We start from the raw sequence: 23275 nt of genomic DNA, 5'->3' as shown, positions 1-23275 counted from the left end.
AAACAAACAACCAAACAACAAAGCTCCAAACATTAGAATTAAGCAAAAATGATCTTAAAAGTGAAGCCTATTTATTTCTGTAAAATATAGAAAAAGATATTTTAAAATGTGTGTTATTTTAACTGAAAGGATGCATCAAGACTGACTATCTGTACCTTGTTTCTAAAACAGTTTTTAAATTACGTTCAATATCTAAGTGGTTAATTAAGAAGGCTGTGAAATGTTGTGTCATATTCTTCCAGAGTGCAGAACAGCTGAAAACTAAGAAATGTAGTATTTAAAATCAGAACTTCTAAACCCAAGAAGACCTAAAATACAGAACATGCTTATGTAATCTTAACTATGACTTCATTTAGCACCAGTACAATAAAGTTGTAACATGTATTAGCTATTTCCTGGGCAGAGCAAATAGGAACTGTTTACTGCTATATTGCAATGAATTAATTCACCCTCGAGGCTTCCTTGTAGTAATCAATGAGTAGCTCCTCCTCTCTTTTGTATTCTTTTATAGAGGGTTGGTATTAAAAGTTTACAGTTACTATCATCATCCTCATACCCAAATCTAGATACCTTTTTATTGCAGTCATGTCAAGCATACAGATTGTCATCTCTCCAAATTATCAAACAACTCCCCTCACATTTTCCCCCACTATCCTGTTGCTTAATCATGTGTGTTCTCCTAGGAAGCTTTTGAACTTATAATTCATTCTGCTGCCTCTCCTCCCCATTATTAAAATTGTATCTAAATTTTCTGGAGATTACATTTCTTAAAAGTAGAAATGAGACACATTGCCTTCTCCTTCTTTAACAGGACAGATTTGAGCTGCACCCCTGCAAGTCTTCTCAGCAGACTTGCATGATTTTGTATTGCTGCCAACTCTCAGCCTTACACTAACATGAGCTGAGAGAAAGCAACTTTGCTTTCCTCTGACACCTCACATGAGCACTACTTGCCTAGGCACCCTGGATACTGTTTGTTTACATGAACATTTAAAGCACTCTAATTCATTTGCTTTGCAGACTCTAACTGACCATTGTGGGACCATAAAACTTGTGAATGACCATTTTTGACAATAAGTAGTTGTGAATGTGTATCATAAGTAAAAAAACGTTGATGCCTACAACAAATATGACTGCTTTTTTAGTTCATATATGTGCAAAATTGTTGATAGGACTGACTTGTAGACCCCACTGAGAGAGGTGGAAGAGGAGTGAAAAGATTATATGCTGGGAATCTCTTCCTCATATAACTTACATTTCAATCTATTATTGTAAATTATACGACAAAGTCAAGGAGGTAAACTTAAGCCTTAAGGTTTCAGACCACCTGTAGAAATACTGCCCTTTGAACAGTAGAGTTCTCAACATTAAATACTAGAAAACTGGGGTTTCTTTACAGTGTGTGTAGTATTTGCAATTTTCTTCATTCTCTTTAGAGGGAAAATTCTACCAAAACTGCCAGTATTAATTATTAATAGGAATTTTGTTCAGTTAATAATGACATAGATTGTGCCCTTTGTTCTCAACAATTATTTAATTTCAGTCTGTGAAACTTTTTAGCTGTATCTTCTTGTAGTTTTGGGTCACGTATGCTTTGAATTTCCTAATGTCATATATCTCTTAACCCTCCCTGTCACACAGAAAGTATAACTTTTACTTTACTGTTGTCTTCATCTCAGTTTCCCTTTTCTTAGTATTATCTCTCATTAGTCTCTAACTGTCACTTCTAGTTTCTATTATTGCTTTGAGTAAAAACACTGTAATTATCTAGAGCACTGAATATGTATTGACTAGGTTAACATTTAGATTCAATATCACAGATATTAATATTAATAAAGACATTTTCAATTCAAAAAGTTTAAATCACTTCTCAAATATTCTAATCTTATGTTTGAACTTTTTTAAAAGATTCTGGAGAAAATATTCATAGTTTATCTTAGGTTTTTCATCAGAGATATAAAATAATCTTAACAGACTCAACATTTCTCAGCAGATAAAACCCTAATGATTTGTCAGCAATAGCATGAAGACAGCATTCAATAATAATTAGTGTACAGGAATGATTACTCCTTTATGTAGACTGAAATTGATTTGGGGATTCAAGTTATTAACAAGGAGATAAAAGTTCATCCTTGCACATTCAAGCTGATCAAGCTGATACCTTCCTCTTCTTTTACTGACTTTTAAGAAAAGTCAAATATGGTGGCTTTTATTTCCCCCTTTTTTAATGGAAAATAGACTGGAGAACAAGGCTTCTTAGTTGAAAATTACTTTTAAGTTATTATAAATAATTTCTTTAAGGTCAAATTTTGGTTTGGTAAAAATTTCCAATTCATTGCTGGAGAGGTTCTCTCTTATGAACCATCATTCCCACAAACCATTCCCAGGAAGCAGCCTGGGACTAATTCCTTACAGCTAGTTTGCACATGGCAGACCCTTTTTTGGAGGATAAAAGAGTACAGCATAGCACAGACACAGGCTATCCTATGGCCTCAGTATCTAGGAATGCCACCTGGCATTGTTTAATTTACTACCATAGGTGTAGAAATACAGATTGGGATCTGATGGTACTAAATAGTGTGTGATACAAACTATTCACTGGTGTCACAGGAGGTGACTAACTCCATCCTTGGTACTGTGGTAGCTGTATACTGCCTGTATACAGCTCTCAGTGTTCGGAAAATTACTTCCTTCTTCATAACTTACCTTTTCTTATTAATTTGATAATAGAATTATGCAGCACTAACTGTAATATTACAAGGATGGAATTGTGAGGGTGGCAGACCATGGAATAAGTGGAACTAACAGAAGTCTCTTTTCAGATATACAAGAGTATGCTTGAGGAAACACCTGGAAAACAGAAGAAGTTGGGTGTAGTATAATAAGTCTTTTATCTTTTTAATGTTTATGATTCTGTGGAAATAACATTCAAGGAAGAAGCTTGTATGAAAGACATTATCAGATACAGCAATTAATCAAATAATAATATTGATGAGAAAAATCAGTTTCATGGTGGAAATATTTAAAAATAAAATTTCCTTTGAACTCAGTGAGAACCAGATTTAATGAAATTTAAATTAAAATGAACAGAATAGATCTGTAAAAGTTAATCAGCTGGAGTGGCAATAATATGGAATAGCATCTCTTTCCCTAGAAAGAAGCTGCTTGAAAGAAATCATGTAGCTTGATGTTTATTGTTCTTTGACTGAGGCGTGCACATGTGTATTTTGAAAGCTAAAATCTGATCCATTTAAAGAAAATGTCAAGTATTTGGATTTTTTTTTCTGTCTTTAAAATTGTCCCTTATATATGAAAGTGAATTGTCTGCCTGTGCTTTTTTAGAAGTGCAGTTTGGCAGCTCACTAAGGTCCTTTTTTCTTCTACTGCAGCTGTTAATACATTACAATAATATATGTCTATGCTAATATAATTTCATCTTTAGCATAAAAAAATTATCTCTAAAAGAAATATGTCTGTTTTCTAATTTGCTACAGTTTTGCAAGTTGCAATAGAATATAAACAAAATTTCACTTTTATTGTGATCAAATATTTTTACTCTATGCTTGCTCAACTGCTGTTTTGCTGTAAAACATTCACAATATGTCTGCACTAAGGAAACAAAATAAGGATAAGTCTTGCAGTCACTGCAGTGGCATACACAATTTTTATTTTATTTATTTTTTCATGTTTTTTAATAATATTTGTAAGCATTAATTCCTTTCCTATTGAAGCTATATTAGTAAGTTTAGCTTCACTTGAAAATTACCTTAATCTGTGCCTGGATTAAAGGTTGTTATATTTACCGTAACTCTTTGTTACTGCTGTGGTTATATAATTCATACTGGGAAAACATTATTATTTCTCATCAATGAACTAAATTATTATGGAATATATCAGAATCTATGATAAATCAATGAATATATGACAAATAACTGACTTTAACATTTAGAGTTTTAAAATATGCATAAATGCTTATTATTTTAATACGTAAAACCTCAAAATTACAGAGGACTGTGTTGATAGACCCATATTTTGATCAATATGAGCACAAAGTTAGGCTACAGATCTATTCAAAACAGTGACCCATCTCTAACCATTGGACTTTATCAGCTATAAGGTGCAGTTGTGTTTTGCGCAGTATCATTTCTTAGCAACTTGTACCAGTCTTCCTGAAACAGAAATTTTGGCTATGTTATTGCATTTAATACTTCTTGACAATTAATTTGTGTCATGGTTTGAGCATGTTTTGAGGGTGTTTTTGTTCAAGGTTTTTTCCAGCCAAGTGGAGGAGGGGAGTCCGGGAGGAAGGAGAGACAGGACACCTGACCCAGGCTAGTCAATGAGGTATTCCATACCATAGCACGAGCTCCATCCCTCCAGCCTTCTCTTTCCCAGTATCCATCCTGAGCATCACGTGCTATGGTATGGAATACCTCATTGACTAGCCTGGGTCAGGTGTCCTGTCTCTCCTTCCTCCCGGACTCCCCTCCTCCACTTGGCTGGAAAAAACCTTGAACAAAAACACCCTCAAAACATGCTCAAACCATGACAATTTGATTTTAAAAGAATAGTCTATGCTAATAGATGCTTAAAGTGTAGCTTTTAATCCCTTTTTAAGTGGGTTGTCTTATAGTTTTCTTTATCTCTAGGACAAGACTCCCCACAACGTAATTTGTAATTAGCCAGTTTTAAAACATACCAAGATAGTTAGTGATGTGGATATCAACCTTCAGATCAATGTTTAAAAAGAAGCAAAAATTTTCTCACATATTTTACAGGGATGCAACACTTTTGAAATTTATCAATTTGTGTCATATATAGTATTGGAACATTTTTTAAGTTAAATTTATAAAATGGTTATATAGTGTAGGATGAAACTTCTCTAAGCTGTCTAAGCCTTTCCCTGAAAAAACTGATCAAGTTGCTACTGCTGAGGTCTCCACATCTATATTGTACACATTTGGGCTCTGGCTAATTCTAGTCTGGTCCGCTGGCTTGGGAATCCTTGCTAGTGATGTGGTTTGAAGCTTCCTCAAGGAAAGTTATTCAACAGTAGTGTTCTTGGCAAAAGGCTTCTTAAAAAAGTACCACTTTCAGCAGTAGTATGTGACTGCCCCTGTCACTTATCAATAGTGTAAAGCTTCTCATATGAAAAGCTAGATTTATTCTTGCCTTCTTTCTTTATGCTCATTTATGAGTGAGACCACCCCACTGGTTAACTAGTCTGATCTGAACTCTGATTTTAGCTTTTAGATAAACCCACAGGAAGTGAATTGTGGACTTAATACTGCAGCACTGACACGAGAATTGCAGCATGTCTTAAAGTACCTGGACACCCTTTGCTTGAGCAATAAGACACGGACCTTGAGTTTCTTTGACTCTTTGCAATTGGTTTCCTTATGATGCACTTGATATATTTGGATCGGGAGATGAGCTTGGACTTGAAGGACTGCACTGTCTTTAGGATGTAGGGCAACTAGCAGTAAGCATAGAACAGTGCTCCCTGTATGAAATTCTGGCACTGGATGCCTGTAGAAAAAGGTAGCTGACACTATAGAGATCCTCTCTAATTCTGTCTTCATTTTACAATGCTAACTGGCTTGGGGTGGGCTAGTCCACTGAGAGCATTCAGGGGCAGGCTTCCTAAGGCTTTAGTTGTTCACCCTTCAGCTGAGCATCAGCAGTTCAATTGAGAGATTTTGATAAGATTATCTAGGTCCTTATTCTTCATCCATTGCTTAACTTACTAGGCAGTGTCAACAAGATGCACATTTCAATTTAGTGCTTGTCCTAGGGATTTAGCCCCAAGGGATTCTGCTGGAGATGCACAGACAAATCAGAAGATGCCACAGAAAGGTTACACAATGCCCATTTAATACATCTCCAGCCTTATCCAGTTACAAGATCTGAAGAGTTGCTGTGCACAGCACCTTTACCACAACTTCAGCTTTGTTGTACTTTGAGAAGAAAGAAGCTGCATGGCACAGTCTTTTTAGAGAAGTTTGGAAGGACTACATTAGTGTGTATTCTCATGCAAGAGTAGAACTAGTCACTTACAGGGCTAAGCAGGTAGAGTCTAAAACAACTATGTGGAATATTTCACAGCTCAGGGGCTTTTCATTTCCTTTCAAGGGCATAATAGCCTTTGTGATCAAACTTTTAGTAGGCATGATCTCTGTAAGCCTGACACCTAACTTTTACCAGAAGTTTCTCCCTCCAGCTCCTTCCCCCATCTTGCTATTAAATTATGTAAATAAAATAAGTACTTATGATTTACCTGTTTAAATCACCAGAGTTGATGTTGGCTGTGGTGGGGAGTGAATAAAAAAGGGTCCCTGAAAGCTGATGTACCTTTTAGTGCTTTTGTGCTGGGTCCAAGAAACGATTCCTTGGAGCAGCAGCAGATGCCTTCTGGACTATTCTAATATTACAGGCTCGAATCAACAGACTTACCTTCAGACATCCCTGCCAGAAGACTCCTTCGACACTTCCATAAAAGCGCGATATCTGACATGCTACATGGCAGGTGCAATTGCTGTTCTTCAGCATTGGTTAAGATGACTGACTTCACCTTCTTGAACTACATGCAACACTAATTCTAGCTCTCTCTCATGAAGAGGAAATCATGTGTTCAGCAGACTTGTTCTGCTTCTGAAGAGGCTGTTGGCCTTTTGAGGGCACAGCTGACACCATCTAGAATTTTCTGAGAGACCAAGAAGATAGACATGATTATCACAATAAAGCACAATGCAACACAGAATAACAGAAAGGGATTTCAGGGGAGCATTCAATAATGAGGAACATCAAAAGAAAGTAAGATACGCAAAGAAAAGATGTTAGGGTGAAAGGTAAAAGAAAGTTTGGACTGAGAGAGAGATGAATCTTAGAGATTGATGACTTGTAGTTGATATGGATTGATTTGGCCTTTCATGGAGAGCAAGAAACAACTCAGATTATCACAGGAACTCTTGTCTTCAAGACCCTCTTGTGCTCCAGCTCATGTACTGGAGCACTTCACAGAATCAAACAGAATCATAGCATCATTTAGGTTTGAAGGGACTTCTTAAGTTTATGTAGTCCAACGCTGCTGCTCAAGTAGGGTCAAGTAGAAGTGGTTGCCCAAAGCCATGTCCAGTCACATTTTGAATGTCACATTTTTGAATGTGACATCCCCTCTGTCAACCTGTTCCAGTGTTCAATCACACAGTAAAACAGTTTTCTTGTGTTCATATTGAATTTTATGGGCTTTAATTTATGCCAAGTGCTTCCTATTGTGTCACTGGACACCACTGAGAAGAGTGTGGCTCCCTTCTTTTCATTCTCCCCATTTGAAATTTATACACACTGATAACAAGACTTCTCAATTGCAGACTGAACAGTCCCAGCTCTCTCTCTCCTCATAGAAAAGATGCTACAGTCCCTTGATCATATTTATGGCCTGTGCTAGATTCACTCCACTAAGTCCATAACTTTCTTGCACTGGAGAGTCCAGAACTAGACACTGCTCATCAGTGCTGAGTAGAGAGGAAGGATCAACTCCCTTGACCTACTGGCAACACTCTTCCTAGCTCAGCCCACAATACCATTAGCCTTCTTTGCTATAAGAGCACATTGTTTATTCATGCTCAATTTGATGTCCATCAGTAGCCTGTTGTCCTTCCCTGTAGAGCTGCTTTCCAGCCACTTGTAGCAATGTACTAGTGCCTGGGGTCATTCCACCTCATATGCAAGACTTTGCATTTTCCCTTTGTTGAACTTCAGGAGGCTCCACCAGCCTAATTTCCCACCCTGTCTATATCCCCCTGAGAATGGCACTTGGTCTACCAGCCACTCCTTCCATTTTTGTATCATTAGAAATTTGCTGAAGTGTACTGTGTCCCACCATGGAAGTCATTAATGAAGAGGCTAAACACTACTGTCAGTATCTGTTCCTGGGGTGCCCACTACTTATTTGTCTCTAAACTTTTTGACAGTGAAGCCTATCTAAAGTAGATTTTGAGCAGAGCTTTATTTTCCTCCAAAAGTAATCTGTGATCCAAATTAATTGGCACCAATTGGGTTGTGTCATTGGATGTGTTTGTACTATTGTTCCAAAGAAATGCATTAAGGTGGATGCACCCTAAAATAAATCAGATCAATTATGTCCTAACATTTTTTATTTCTCCCTACTGAATGCAGAGGCAGTTCAGATACTGTAAAGCCAAAAGTATATAGTCATAACCCCAGTCTCAGGCCTGACTAACCCATATTTAAATAATGGATTTGCAGCTTTTCAAGGAACAATGTGTTTATCCATTATTGGACTACTCAATCATCTCTATAACTAGATAAAATCACTATAATATAATATGTTTATTTTAGGATATAGTTTTGCAAGCAACTGACAGAGCATTCAAAACCAAAATGCACTAGGAAGGCTGTAGGCAGCAGTAAAGCTTCTTGGCTTTCTGGTTCTTCTGGTAACTTGTATCAGGCAGCATCACTAGCCCTCACCCTCGTATGTCTTGGGAGTGTTTAGGGAATCACATTTCTTCAAACTTTTTTTATTAAGGGATTACCTCGCCCAGGCATGGGGACATGTGTGTTCCCTAGCCTGAACTGAGTCTTCTTCAATTGATCCGTGTAGGTTTTTGCTTCTTTCTTCTTGTGATTAAGCATAAGGATATTGAATATGCACTCACTCCTTTCTCCTTCTTAATAAAATTGTTTAATTAGTATTTCTATTGTGTTCAGACAACTTCATTTAGACTTGAAATGGATATTTCTTCTTATGAGATCACGTGACGTAACTTTATAAATAATATAAGAAATATTAATTGTTCAGGAGCCCTTCAGGATTTATAATGTCAAGTCTGAAATAATCCTGGCAAATGTCATATATAAACAAAATGGCCTATTCAAGAACAAAGTAATCAAGACTGTAGAGCTCCCAAACAGTAAAATACTATTTTAATAGATTTAAGGGAACCACAAACATTATGTTTCCATGGCCATCTGTCGTGGTTTGAATAGCTGCTGTACTTGTTGCTGGGGTAGCTGCACTGTCTGTCGCAGCTGAAGTTTGGGTAGCAACTGTACTTGTCACTGGGGATGGTGTAGCTGCTGTACTTGGAACTGGAACGGCTGTGCTGACTTCTGTGTTGCCCTCAGATCCAGGGACATTTTTTCCTTTTTGAAGGTGCTGGATAATGTCGAACAAGCCCCAATAGGCATAGGCCAAGCCCCAGCACGTTGCCGTAATTTGTCCATCTCTGGTATGGCCAGGACAACAACACACCTCATTTAGGTGTTTTACTAATTCTTCCGGATTTTGCACTTGTTCAGAAGTGAAATTCCAAAGTAGTGGAGGGGCCCAGTGACCTAGATACTTGCCCATGCTATCCCACACACCCTGACACTCATGGCTGTCCAGCCTCTGAGTCTCCTGGTCCTCCTATGTCGTCGTTTAACCCCAATAAAGGACCAGACCAGACTCCACTTCACTCTTGAAATCAGATGAAATAATTGTGGGCAAAACACACTCTGTATGCTTGCTACTATGGTGATCCCCATCACAATCAGCGTACAAGTCTCAACAGCATTAAAAGGCCATTCAAAAACTTCAAAACTCTCAAATGATGCTGTAGACCATCTGGAGAGGGCACTGGGAGGATGGAAGAATGTCTCCTTCACAGGTTGACCACCCGAGAAGGAGAAAAAAGATGTGAAATTGCTAAGCACTTCTATTTTATACCTCCCAAAGTATAAAGTTGGTGACCATACCAGGAACATAAACCAGATCAGTTTCATGATGAATGCTTCTATTGTATTACAAGTCATTAACATAAAGAACAATGAGATAAGAAACTTAGCCCAAATCCCATGATTGATAAACATGAACACAGCTAATATATACTGAAAGTTATTGGCAAAATCCTGAAACTGTGAGATCAAGAGAAACAACTGTGAGAACCAATAAATCAGCATTGTGACAAATGACTATAAATCTGCTCAGGCTGTTGTTATCTCAAACCCTTCGTGCCCCACGTTGGGCACCAAAAAGGACTGTCGTGGTTTAAACCAAGTCCACACACAGCTCGTTCACTCACTCCCCCGACTCCTGGAGAGTTAGGAAGGAGAATCCAAAGAATGTAGCCCCCACAGGTTGAGATAAGCACAGTTTAATAGCTAACGCAGAACACAAATCACTACTGCTGCTACTACTACAAACAATAGTGATAAAGCCAATAACAAGTGAAGAGAATACAACACCTCACCAGCCACCAACCCATAACTCACACCACCCTGCCTGACCGAGCACCGACCAACACCTCCTCCATCCCCCCAGAGCTCCAGCCCTTCCGGGTCTCTCCCAGTTAAATCCTGGGCATCACATGCTATGGTATGGAATACCTCTTTGGCTAGCCTGGATCAGGAATCCTGTCTCTCCTTCCTTCCGGCCTCCCTCCTCCCTGGCAGAGCATGAGCTCAGAAAAGGCCTTGGACAAAACAAACACCCGAGCAGTAACTCAAAACATGCTTGCTATCAGCAACCGTTCCCAGCCCGAAAGTCAAAACACAGCACTGCACCAGCTACCAAGAAAGAGAAAAATGACTGCTACTGCTGAACCCAGGACACCATCTAGATGAATTATTTTGTCTCCAGCTGAATAGTGACAGCTTCTTCACTGCAATTCTTAAGAGTTTCTCATGCTTCCACTATTTCTTAGGTTACCCAACTTCAACTTTCCCTCACAGACATCCCTAATTTTTCATCATACTTCTGAGAATATTTACAAGAGAGAATTAATGATGTGAAATTTTGGAGGCAACAGTGTAAAGGGAGCACAGATCTCATTATCTCTAGTCTGCATGGCAGTCCAATCTTGCAATGGTTGCAAAGGTGCATGATCTCCCCTGCCCCTTTCCTACTTAGGTTGGGTGTACCTCTGCACAGTGCAGCATAAACAACGAGAAATCCTGAAACACACTGAGAACTGCTTACATGAAGGAACATAAGATCATCAGACTTCACAGGAAAAAATAATTAAGGTAACAATACTTGCTTTGATAATTTTCAATTACAAATGTAATTTATATTTTGTGTGAAATCATCTCAGAACCAATGCTTTATTAGAGTGACTCTTGTACTGCAGCAAAATTTGGATCGTTTAGAGTTTGTTTTGGAATGCACAGTGTAGCAGGATCCTGTGTGCATACTGCAGGTGTTATTGCTGTGACTGCTAAATGTTACATGTTTGCTTTTGCAGTATGGGTAGGATTGAGATCTCCAACTCATTTCACAATAGGCTATTGAATAGCCATCAGCTGAAGCAAATTTCAGTCAGTAGCAACCCGAAATGCAATTGAACTCAATGACCTAGAGGTGAAAGCTTCTGTATCTCATTACCGCTTCCCTAAACCTTTCAGTCCCAGAGTATTTTCTCCAGTCTTTTGTAAAGAAACATCTATTGTACAGACATGACTGCCTTTGAGTATCTTAGTCATTTAACTTTAGACTGTTGAGTTCCATTATTGTTTATTCCTTTGTCTCAAGCTGAATCATTTTCTATGAATCAGATAAAGCACTATCATTACAATATCTTTTATGAATGATACATAATTATAGCTTTTCTCACAAAATCATTGAAATAGTGAATTTTTTTCACTAAATATTAATTTATTTTCAGATGTGGCTATTACATTATTTTGTTTGTTTCTCAGGGAAGTAGTTTTTAAGTAGAGATCCTCTGTTTTTTTCTATGAGTACCTGAAATGTTCATTACTTTTAAACAGAAAATAAGATTTCTGAGGCAAAATTTACAAAAGTAATTTTGTTATTCATACAATTTTTCAAATAAGTGTCTGGTTTTAATATGAGGAAGATATTTCTTTTTAATTTTTTATACTTGACCTGAACAAAACCCAAAGTTTGCTATAAAAGTTCTATTTTCAGTTCATCTTATCAAACCTGTCATCATTAGTCATCAGTCAGAAATTATTTAGACACAAATAAACTAAAGCATCAAAGACATAGGACTATTGTTTTCCTCCAAATAAGAAGTTTATATCCAGAAAATTGAAAGACAATAATCGTCATGGTTACAATGTCTGAACCAAAGTATTTTGTCTGACCCCTTAAAATTTAAGATATGTTATTTAAGGTGACAACAGTGAGCCAAAGAGGTTATTTAGTGAGTAAAAATCCTAACTGAAAAGAGCATTTAGGCTAAGTGCTTGTGTTCATCCCTGTTCAGGAAAAAAACAAAAAAGCACTAACCCCCTCCCCCCCAAGCCTTCCCCTCCCCCCTCCAAAAGAAAAAAACAAAAAAACAAACAACAGAAAAAGAAAACCAAACTGATATGCTTGGCTTTCTGTGTATGCTTAACTTCTACAAGATTCACAAACCAATAAACCAGAAACGCTCAGCTTGAAAGATTAAAAATGGTGGGAAGTCACATAGAACAAGATGACTGACAGCTGGAGAGTCCTCCTGCCAATGAACACTCGCGCTATAGACTCCTTTGAACCAAGGACAATTTGAATCTGAATATTTCACCTCCATTTCCCTTCTTTTTAAGGGAAAAGCCCTTTTTCCCTTCTCTTTAATAATTAACAAAAAAAGCAACCAGTTGCATTTCAGAAAAAGAGAGATGTACTTATTTGCATATATGGTCAACTGGAACTATCTTAAAATTTCTATATATGCATTTATTAGAAAATTATGTAAGTAAACCTCTTTTAAAAGTGGAACAAATTAAAAAAATATTACTTTTTTTAATTACTTTTGTTTACTGTAGGGATTTTTCATAATTTTAGCACTATCTTGCCTCTAAAAAGTATTTTTTTGACATGAAACCTTCATATTATATGAAAACATGTAGATAAAAATTTTAATATATATTTGGAATGACCATGTATATAGGACAAAAATGAAAATTTCCTGTCTTTTGCAATAATTTTTAAATGGTTTTGACTATTCTGGTTTCCCAGCATCTTCTACTTCTTGCCTCTATAGCAAGACAAGTTTTTGTACAATACAGGTAAAAAATAGTATTTTATTTTTTCTTCAAAGTGAAGTCATGTAAGAATGCATAAAGATACACTATCTGTGGAGAGCTAGATGGTGTCGTGAAAGAGTTTTAGTCCTTGTAAACCACAGGAATGCAATAAAAAAGTTCTCATGAAATATCTGTAATGCTGAACAACTGTTGTACTGAAATAACTGTGCCTTTGTTTGCAATTTTAGCAGAGTTGTCAGGAATTTAATGTGCCTTGACAATAAACTGCCTTGTCATCCATGAAAGTGAGCCCTTGCGAACAGAGCTGAGATTTTTAGCATGGGGAAACTTGTATAGTCATCATCTGTGCTATAGTTACTTTGCTGTTTGGTAGAAAACTTTAGTTTCAACTAAAGCTGTTAATCTCAGCTGTTTATCAAACATTACATTCACTTTCTTTTTTCTTAAGCTGTATTAGCAGTTAGGTTTATAAAAAGGCTCAATTATTTTTTAAGTTGCAATGAAAAGAGCAAGCAGCACATGACAGAAAACAGAAAACAAAAATATATACACCCAAAAGAAGAATTTCTTATAGCAGGCAATCACTGAAATAAATTGTCAGAATTTCAAGTCAAAAGGGTTTAATTTGCCATAAATATTAAACACTAAGGCTTGTTAGTGGGTATAGTTGTGAGGAAGAGTGAAGGACTACCATCCATAACATATCTGAAAAATAAAAGTAGCTTCAGATCCACAGACATGGGAAGCTCTAATATTGTAATTCTTTTCCTTATTCCCTTAGCATTATTTATTTGTTATTAAAGTATCACATGTATACAAAATTAAAACAGAATACAAAATGTTTATTACAGATGTTCCAATTTCTATGGGATTTAGTTCTTTGTAGGTGAATTTGTCTCCCTGCATACAGATTGTCCTCATTTGATAACCCCATCTTTTCATATTACCTTACCCTTTTATTCTGCAAGGAAAACATACAAGCCTTACAATCTTTTTCAATTCTTTGAGGATCTGCTTCACCTTGATTTATCCCAGACAACCTCTAAGTCCCATGTTGCAGCTAGTATCATCCAGGTCAAGAAGTGCTTGACTAGACTCTTGCTGGAGCTCAGAAAAATAGTAATGATTTGTCTGAAGGGTCACTGTAGACTGTAGCGAAACATATGAAAAGCTTGAATAAATCCTCTGCTTGTGACAAAGAAGTACTGCTTTTGTCAGGATCAATTTATCAGAGTGGGTTTCAGGGCTTTTGGGTTTTTTTTTTTGTTTGTTTGTTTGTTTGGTTTTGTTTTTTTCAGAATATATTACCTGAATTTAGGAGAAAAATCAGGATTGTTCAAAGTATTTTAAATATAAAATAACTTGCACATATGAACATTTACATGAAGTATTGTAAGTCTGTAGAAATGTTGAGAGTAGAGGTAATAACAGGAATCTGATAAAAAGTGACTGTTTAATCTTACAGGGAAGATTGGAGCATGCAGGTAAGAAATAAGAGATAATTAATTAGAGGACAGGGTAAAAAAAAGTGGCAAAGGGGAATAACTGAGGATTCTGTGAATGGTAGGACTTTTTAGGTCTAATTTTCTTTTCATGGTCATGCTTCTGGGGCAGCAGGAGAGGGAAGGTACGCCATCCCTGCAGACATTCTCACCCGATGTGTGCCAAGCGCTCTTGTTCTTCTGAGTAATCTGAGGACTCTCCTCTTCCAAACATGCTGGTTTGCTCTCGTCTGTAGTGTTTTAAGAACATTTCTTATCCTGGTCTTTTAAATGTCTCCTTTTACTCATGCGTACATTGGTTTTCCAGGAGTCAGTCCAGGAGTGCTCTTTGAACAGATCTTTGTGACATCCTAACACAGAAATTATCATTAAAGGAATCGTCCTATATGTAGGCAGTACGCGCAACTAATGTAGAAGCTGAGGTGTAGTTAAAGGACAGAAATATAGAAGAGTTTTTACAGGTTCTCCTACACTATCATTAGGTAGATAAATAGCAAAGTCTGATGAAAGTACAGGAATAGCTCTTCTCTTTCAGAGTTTTGAATTTATACATATTCTTGTGTTATTGGTGAAGAGAAATAACTCCCTTAAAAATTCTTTCTTTTTGAAGACCTATGTTGCATGTGATGTACACAGATGTTTGTTTGAATTTGCATGGAATTTGAAGTTACTGAAGTGAACACAGAAAATTCTTTAAGCATTTTGAAATTCATTGGACCCAAAGGTTCCTGAGGACATCACTCTCCACATCCTTCTAGCATCTCTTAAGGTTGGTGATTCCATTTTGTTTGGTTTTGAACTCTTCTATTTGCACACACTTTTGGAATTAAACTAAAACTATTTCAAGTGTTCAGTACTTAAAATCTTTTCCTCATCATAGAGATACCGCCTTGTCCAAGGTGCAAACTCATGTCATCTGAGGAGATGTCTTATTTCTGTGATCTAATAGAACTTTTTTTTTTTGTAACCTTTATGTGTATATTACCTTTTCCAAGTGAGTAGCTTTTAAAAAGAGATTAGCAACATAAAAGCCAGATACTACTGTCTTTTGGTTCTGCGATGCCCAGCACGTACATTCTTTGCAGTATTTTGGTGTCCTGTGCTGCTTTTGGTGTATTTGCCTATTGTGCCAAGCTGAAGAAGGTATTTAAATGCAACAGCTGGTTTCAGATAGCAAAAAATGGACCTACTGTGAGACACAGCTAAGGCTGTCAACCAAGCTGGTGGTGCCTCTGATAGAACATGTTTAAGAAAGGGGAAAACATCACACAAGGAGAGGAAGAGGGAGTAAAAAGAGTGCGAAATAGCAGAGGCATCACCAAGATTAGAGAAGAAGAAAGGAGAGGAGCTACTGTAGGTGAGAGAGCAGAGGTTCCCCTGCACCCTGTGGAGAAGACTACACCAGAACAGATATCCATACTGCAGCCCATGGAGCATGTAAATATTTCCTCAAGTACCTGAAGCCCATGGAGACCCAATGCTGGACCAGGGTTATCCTGAAAAATGGAAGACCACCAGGAAAGCCCACACTGGAAAAGGAAAATGTGTCAGGAGGAAGGAGCAACAGGGAAAATTATCAGTTGACCACACCCCCCATTTTTCATCTCCCTGAGCCACTCAGGAGGTCAGAGTAGATGAGTCTGGAATGAGGGAATAAAGGAATGAAGTTCAGCCTGGGACAAGGGGGAGGAAAGGTGTTGTTTTAATGTTTGTTTCACATTACTTAAATTCATTTTAATTTGCAATAAGTTAATTTTCTCCAAACTGTTTTGTCAGTGATGGTATTTGGTAAATAATGTCTCTGTCTTTACCTTGACCTATGAACTTTTCACTTTGTTTTTCTGCCTGTCATGCTGAGGGATAGAACATGTGCACATGACTGAGTGGAAATTTGGGTATTAGACAAGGCTAACCCCCCATGCCCGTGCAAATTACTGGCAAGTCTGTCTATTGCCAATGATGAATATGCCACTTAACCCACAAGCTGCCAACGCTGCCTTACAGTGGGATATTCTTTTTTCCTAATGGATTTCTAAGGCACTTGAAAATATCATGCAACTAAATCAGCCAACTCAGGGAACAGCAAGTAGTGGCACTGAAATTCCAGAGGCTATAAACACAGTTCCAAACCAGAGGTTGTTACTAGATGCTGACTAACTTCTGAGTACTTGAGCTTCCGTGTGAAATTGTTAAGAGAGGTGATGACAGCCAACATGGCTTCATTCAGGGCAAGCTGTGGACTGACAGATTTGCTGTCCCCCTTTGATGGGGCTATGGCACTGATGAATGTCATCTACCTGGACTTGTGCAAAGCGTTCGACACTGTCCCACATGACATCCTTGTCTCTAAATTGGAGTGTCATCAATTTGATAGGTGGAGCACTCAGTGGTCGCACTCAAAGAGTTGTGGTCAACGGTTCAATGTCCAGCTGGAGATCAGTAACGAGTGGTGTCCCTCAGGGATCGGTGTTGGGACCAGTCTTGTTTAATATCTTTGTCGCTGACATGGACAATGGAATTGAGTGTGCCCTCAGCAAGTTTGCCAATGACACCAAGCTGTGTGGTTCTGTTGATACGCTGGAGGGAAGGAATGCCATTCAAAGGGACCTTGACACACTTGTGAGATGGGCTGATGCCAACCTCATGAAGTTTAACCATGACAAGTGCAAGGTCCTACACCTGGGTGGGAGCAATCTCAGGCACAGCTACAGGTTGGGCAAAAAGGAAATTCATGGTAGTCCTGCGGAGAAGGACTTGGGGGTGTTAGTCAATGAGAAAATGAACATGAGCCAGCAGTGTGCACTCACAGCCCAGAAAGCCAACCGTATTCTGGGCTGCATCAAGAGGAGCGTGACCAGCAGGTCGAAGGAGGTGATCCTGCCCCTCTACTCTGTTCTCGTCAGACCTCACTTGGAGTATGGTGTGCAGTTCTGGTGTCCTCAACATAAAAAGGACATGGTACTGTTAGAACTAGTCCAGAGGAGGGCCACAAGGATGATCAGGGGACTGGAGCACCTCCCATATGAAGACAGGCTGAGAAAGTTGGGGCTGTTCAGGCTGGAGAAGAGAAGGCTGCATGGAGACCTTCCAGTATCTGAAGGGGGCCTACAGGGATGCTGGGGAGGGACTATTCATTAGGGACTGTAGTGATAGGACAAGGGGTAACGGGTTGAAACTTAAACAGCAGAGGTTTAGATTGGATATAAGGAAGAAATTCTTTACTGTGAGGGTGGTGAGGTACTGGAATGGGTTGCCCAGAGAGGTAGTGAATGCTCCATCCCTGGCAGTGTTCAAGACCAGGTTGGATGAAGCCTTGTGTGATATGGTTTAGTGTGAGGTGTCCCTGCCCATGGCAGGGGGGTTGAAACTAGACGATCTTGAGGTCCTGCCCAATCCTAACTATTCTATCTATGATTCTAAGAGCAAAAGACATCATATACCTGGACTTGTGCAAGGCATTTGACAGTATCCCACATGACATTCTTGTCTCTAAACTGGAGAGACATGGATTTGAAGGACGGGTCACTCAGTGGATAAGGAAGTGGCAAGATAGTCGCTCTCAGAGAGCTTAGGTCAAGGGCTAGATGTTAAAGTGGAGACCAGTGACAAGTGGTGCTCTTCATGGGCTGGTATTGGGACTACCACTGTTTAACATCTTTGTCAGCGACATGGACAATGGGACTGAGTGCATCCACAGCAAGTTTATTGATGACAACAAACTGTGTCGTGCAGTCAACATGCTAGGGGGAAGGGATGGCATCCGAATGGACCTTGACAGGCTTGAGAAGCTGACTACTGCAAACCTCACGAAGTTCAATAAGACCAAGTGCAAGGTCCTGCACATGAGCCAAAGCAATTCTAAACACAAGTACAGGCTGGGAAACGAATGGATTGAGAGCAGTCTTGAGGAAAAAGACTTGGGAGTGTTGCTTAACAAGTTCAACATGAGCTGGCAGTGTGCCCTTGCAGCCGAGAAAGCCAACCATGCCCATGGCTGCATCAAAAGAAGTGTGGCCAGCTGTTTAAAAGAGGTGATTCTAACCCTCTATTTGGTTCTTGTGACACCCCACCTGGAGTGTTGTGTTCAGCTCTGGAGTCCCTAGTGCAGGAGGGACATAAACCTTCTCAAGCGAGTCCAGAGGAGGACACGAAGATGATCAGAGGGCTGAAGCACCTCACCTGTGAACACAGGCTGAGAAAGTTGGAGCTGTTCAGCCTGGAGAAGAGAAAGCTCTGGGGAGAACTTATTGCAGCCTTGCAGTACCTAGAAGGGGCCTACAAAAAATCTGGAGAGGGATGTTTTACAAGGGCGTGTACAATGCAAGGGGGAAGGGTCTTAAACTGAATGTAGGCAGTTTTAGACTAGACTCTGCGAGAGTGGTGAGGCACTGGAAGAGGTTGCCCAGAGAAGTAGCTGATAGAATCATAGAATCGTAGAGTTATAGAATAGTTAGGGTTGGAAAGGACATTGAGTTCATCTAATTCCAAAACCCCTGCCATGGGCAGGGACACCTCACACTAAATCATGCCACCCAAGGCTTCATCCAACCTGGCCTTGAACACTGCCAGGGATGGAGAATTCACAGCTTCCCTGGGCAACCCATTCCAGTGCCTCACCACCCTAACAGTAAAGAAATTCTTCCTTATATCCAATCTAAACTTCTGTGTAAGTCTGAACCCATTACCCCTTGTCTGGTCACTACAGTCCCTAATGAATAGTCCCTCCCCAGCATCCCTATAGCTCCCCTCCAGATACTGGAAGGCTGCCATAAGGTCTCCATGCAGCCTTCTCATCTCCAGGCTGAACAGCCCCAGCTTTCTCAGTCTGCTTTCATACTGGAGGTGCTCCTGTCCTGTGATCGTCCTCATGGCCCTCCTCTGGACTTGTTCCAAGAGTTCCATGCCCTTTTTATGTTGAGGACACCAGAACTGCACACAGTACTCCAAGTGAGGTCTCACAAGAGCAGAGTAGAGGGGCAGGATCACCTCCTTTGACCTGCTGGTCACAATTCTTTTGAATTCAGAGCTGCTCTGAATATCTTTTTTCCCCTCCTGTAGCTGTGCCTGGGATTGCTGCAACCCAGCTGTGGGACCTTGCACTTGTCATGGTTAAACTTCATGAGATTGGCATCAGCTCACCTCACAAGTGTGTCAAGGTCCCTCTGTATGGCATTCCTTCCCTCCAGTGTATCAACTGAACCACACAGCTTGGTGTCATTGGCAAACTTGCTGAGGGTGCACTCAATCCCACTGTGCATGTCACTGACAAAGATGTTAAACAAGATTGGTCCCAATACCCATCCCTAAGGGACACCACTCATTACTGGTTTCCAGCCGGACATTGAGCCGTTGATCACAACTCTTAGCGTGTTGCCATCCAGCCAGTTCTTTATCCACTGAGTGGTCCACCTGTCAAATTGATGTATCTCCAGTTTAGAGACAAGGATGTCGTGTTGGACAGTGTCAAACGCTTTGCACAAGTCCAGGTAGATGACATCAACTGCTCTACCCCTGTCCATCGTTTCTGTAGCCCCACCATAGAAGGCCACCAAATATACCACATCATTTGGAAGTGTTCAAGGCCAGATTGGATGATCCTTTGAGCAACCTTGTCTAGTGGAAAGGAGGTTCCAGCTAGGGGGATTAGAACTAAATGAAGTCCATTTTCAACCTAAATCATTCTGTGATTCTATTCTATGATAGAATAATGCAAAGCTAACTAATGAAGCTCTATAGACACATTTTTAAAAGATTAATGTAAGAAAACCATCTTTAGCATTCTTGATAACATGCTTCAGTAAATCAAACCAGTGCCTATGAAACAGTATTTATTAATGCTTTGGCCAGTCAACTTTACTTCGTAGAAATTATTTTAGTTGTTTCTTAGATAGGATTCATATTATTTCTTTGCTGTGTAGCTCTATTATAGACAAACATAACATAGAGTCAGGAAGGAAGTACAGTGATCTCAAGAGAAAATTTTGGACCTTAACAGGAAGATAGAACTTGCAGAGATTTCAAGGAAAGAGAGTAGGATTTTATTATAAAATGACCAATTGTTGTCTAACGTGAAAACACAGACCTTAGGACTGGCATGTGAATATTCCCTAGACATTGAAAAAGAAAGCTGGTTTTGGTGAAGGGCTAGCAAAAAAGATGTGCCTTGGTGATATCCCAGGCCATGTGTCTGTATATTGATGGGATTAATACATTCCAGGGAACAATAGATATTAATGAGACGTTAATATAACTTGTGGTATAAACCTTAGCATTCATATATACATAAAGTTACAGAAAGTTATAGAATAGATTCAATGTTCAAATTTTGCCCAAATATATTGGTAAAGGAGTCTGAAAGATGTCTAACATAACCATTAATTTTCAGAACAAGATATTGGATCTTCAGTGGAGAAAAATTCTTGATTAACAACGAGGGAATAAGGAGAAATCAAAGAGATAAGTAAAACTGAAGTTACTTGTAGAATATGTGAACATTCTGCTTCAAGCTAAGCAGGACCATATTAAAGAAGCAGATTGTATCACAAGTCATTTTATTTTTTCATAGACAAGGTGGAAATGAGTACAATATATTTCCAACTGCTGCTGAAGTTACAAGTATTTTTGTGTTCTGCTCCAATTTCAACATGACATATCTTACTTTGAACATATTTTATATGACGGTGACTTTTTTGTACAAATACACAAACATCCTATCAGCAGATTATTTGCATATCTGTTAATTAAGTTTCCCTCAGCTTCCTTTTCTAACCATCTTCAAAATCATGTGATATGAGAAGACTATTGAGATACAATTTAGCAAGGAGCTCTTCTCAAGTTTAATCAGATGAAACTTTCAATATGAGCAGAAGCACAAGCCATCTATCAAGACAAAAAATAAAATATTTGGCATGAAATAGCAATCATCCAAAGGTTGCTCTGTCAGCTCAGCAGTCCTTTCAGTCCGTTCATGCATTATGAAGGAATATGGTCCTGTCTCCAGTCACCTTCTTTCTTTGAAAAGCCTTCATGTGAGCCTAGATCTCTTTCCTGCATCTTCACTGCTTGTGTAGGCAGATGTGCTAGGCTAGGAATATGGAAAAGACTAATGTATTTTTTTTGCTATTAAGAAAGACAAATAACAATTTTAAGAAATAATATTTGGATAAAGATATTCTGTTGCGTTTAGACCTTTCATCATGAAAGATCAGCCCTTTTACTGCAAAAGTCATCCCTTATTTGTAGCAAAAGTTTTAAACCCCATACCTGTCAGTCAAAATTTATGTTAAAATCACTTAAGAGCTTTTTAACTTGCTTTAAATTTTTACCCTTTGCAAGGATTTTCAGTATGTTTGCCTACTGATCTCTTATCTTTGATGCTGTAGATAGCTATTAGCAGTTTGATTTTCAGATGCACTGCATTTTTTGATTTCTCAGTGATATTGGTAGGAGCTGAAGATACTCTATGCTCCTGAATAGTAGATTAAAGGAATTTCATAAATGTTGACATTATATATGAAGTGCTCATATGTTTTTGTAAGTTATTTAATCAAAACTTCAGCTGCTCACAACTCAGAACACATCACCAGGTTTGAATTGTTCCTGTTTATAGATAAGTTATAAGCTATGCTTTCAGTTTCTTCTTCCTGAAGTCCTCTCAGTGATCTACAGGTTCTACAACAGAGATGAATTTCCAGACTGGTTATCTGAAGACAATATATATTATTTAGCTTTTTTTCCATTGCTTTCTATAAGTTCTCACTGTCCTGCTTAGCTGTGTGTGCTTCATTCAGTCTAACAGTTAAAGCGACTGTGGTGTTCTGTCACGACAATAAACAGCTGATACCTATTTTCCTCTGATAGCCGATAAATGAAAAATATTATTGCAAGAGTTATTATTCCTTTCTAAGAACAGGAAAAAAAAAAAAAACAGAAAAAAACAACAAACCCAGCTTTCAGATTCTTTCAGGTTGGTTGGTTTCACCATAAAAGTAAAAATGTCTCAAAGCTACATTTCTATTACATTGTTCACAGAATGTCCACAACATTCAGAGACTTTGACCTTACTCTTTATTGTCACAGTATACTGTATAATTATTTCATTGGCGTTATTTTATTGGATTTTAGGATACTCTTGTACTGCTTTGTTGGCTGTTTCATTGCCTCAAGAAGCATAAGCCACATTGCTTGCAGTGAGTTTTTGCAGTTTAATTAGTATGCTGCTGTGCTGTTTTTAGTGGCATGCTGCTATGGTACCTTTAATTGAAATCCTTCTCTTATGACTATAATAATTATATCACCCTGATGTCTTTAATCTGGCACCATTATATAGCATGTGGCTGTGCTGCATTAACTTCTTGATATTAATCATTTGGATTAGCATCAAGGGATAACCCAGAAGTAAGAAACACACTGGCTCCCCAGTCGGAATATTTTCTCATTTGTAAGTTCTTCTGTAAGGCCATGAATGCATGCCTGTGGCATACTCAAAGATGTCAGGATAAGCAACTTTATGTTACAATTATGCTTTTAAAAATCCCAAAATCCTTGTATCTTCTCAGTCTTTTATAAACTTTATGTACCCAATGAAATATATTTTTTAACAATCACATTCTTTCTTCATTTTTGTTTCACTCTTATGAGCTAACAAGTGAATGTAAATTGTTCTGTGTCAGTCCTTTTGGATATTTCACAAAATACGAAATTGTGCAAAAGTTGACAGATCCTTCTCATGTTTTCTTATATATTCTTCTACTCATGTTAATGTACTATCA

The sequence above is a fragment of the Melopsittacus undulatus genome, chromosome 1, assembly GCF_012275295.1.
Source record: "Melopsittacus undulatus isolate bMelUnd1 chromosome 1, bMelUnd1.mat.Z, whole genome shotgun sequence".
NCBI classification, from domain to species: Eukaryota; Metazoa; Chordata; class Aves; order Psittaciformes; family Psittaculidae; genus Melopsittacus; species Melopsittacus undulatus.
Note: the sequence above shows the minus strand (reverse complement) of the source record.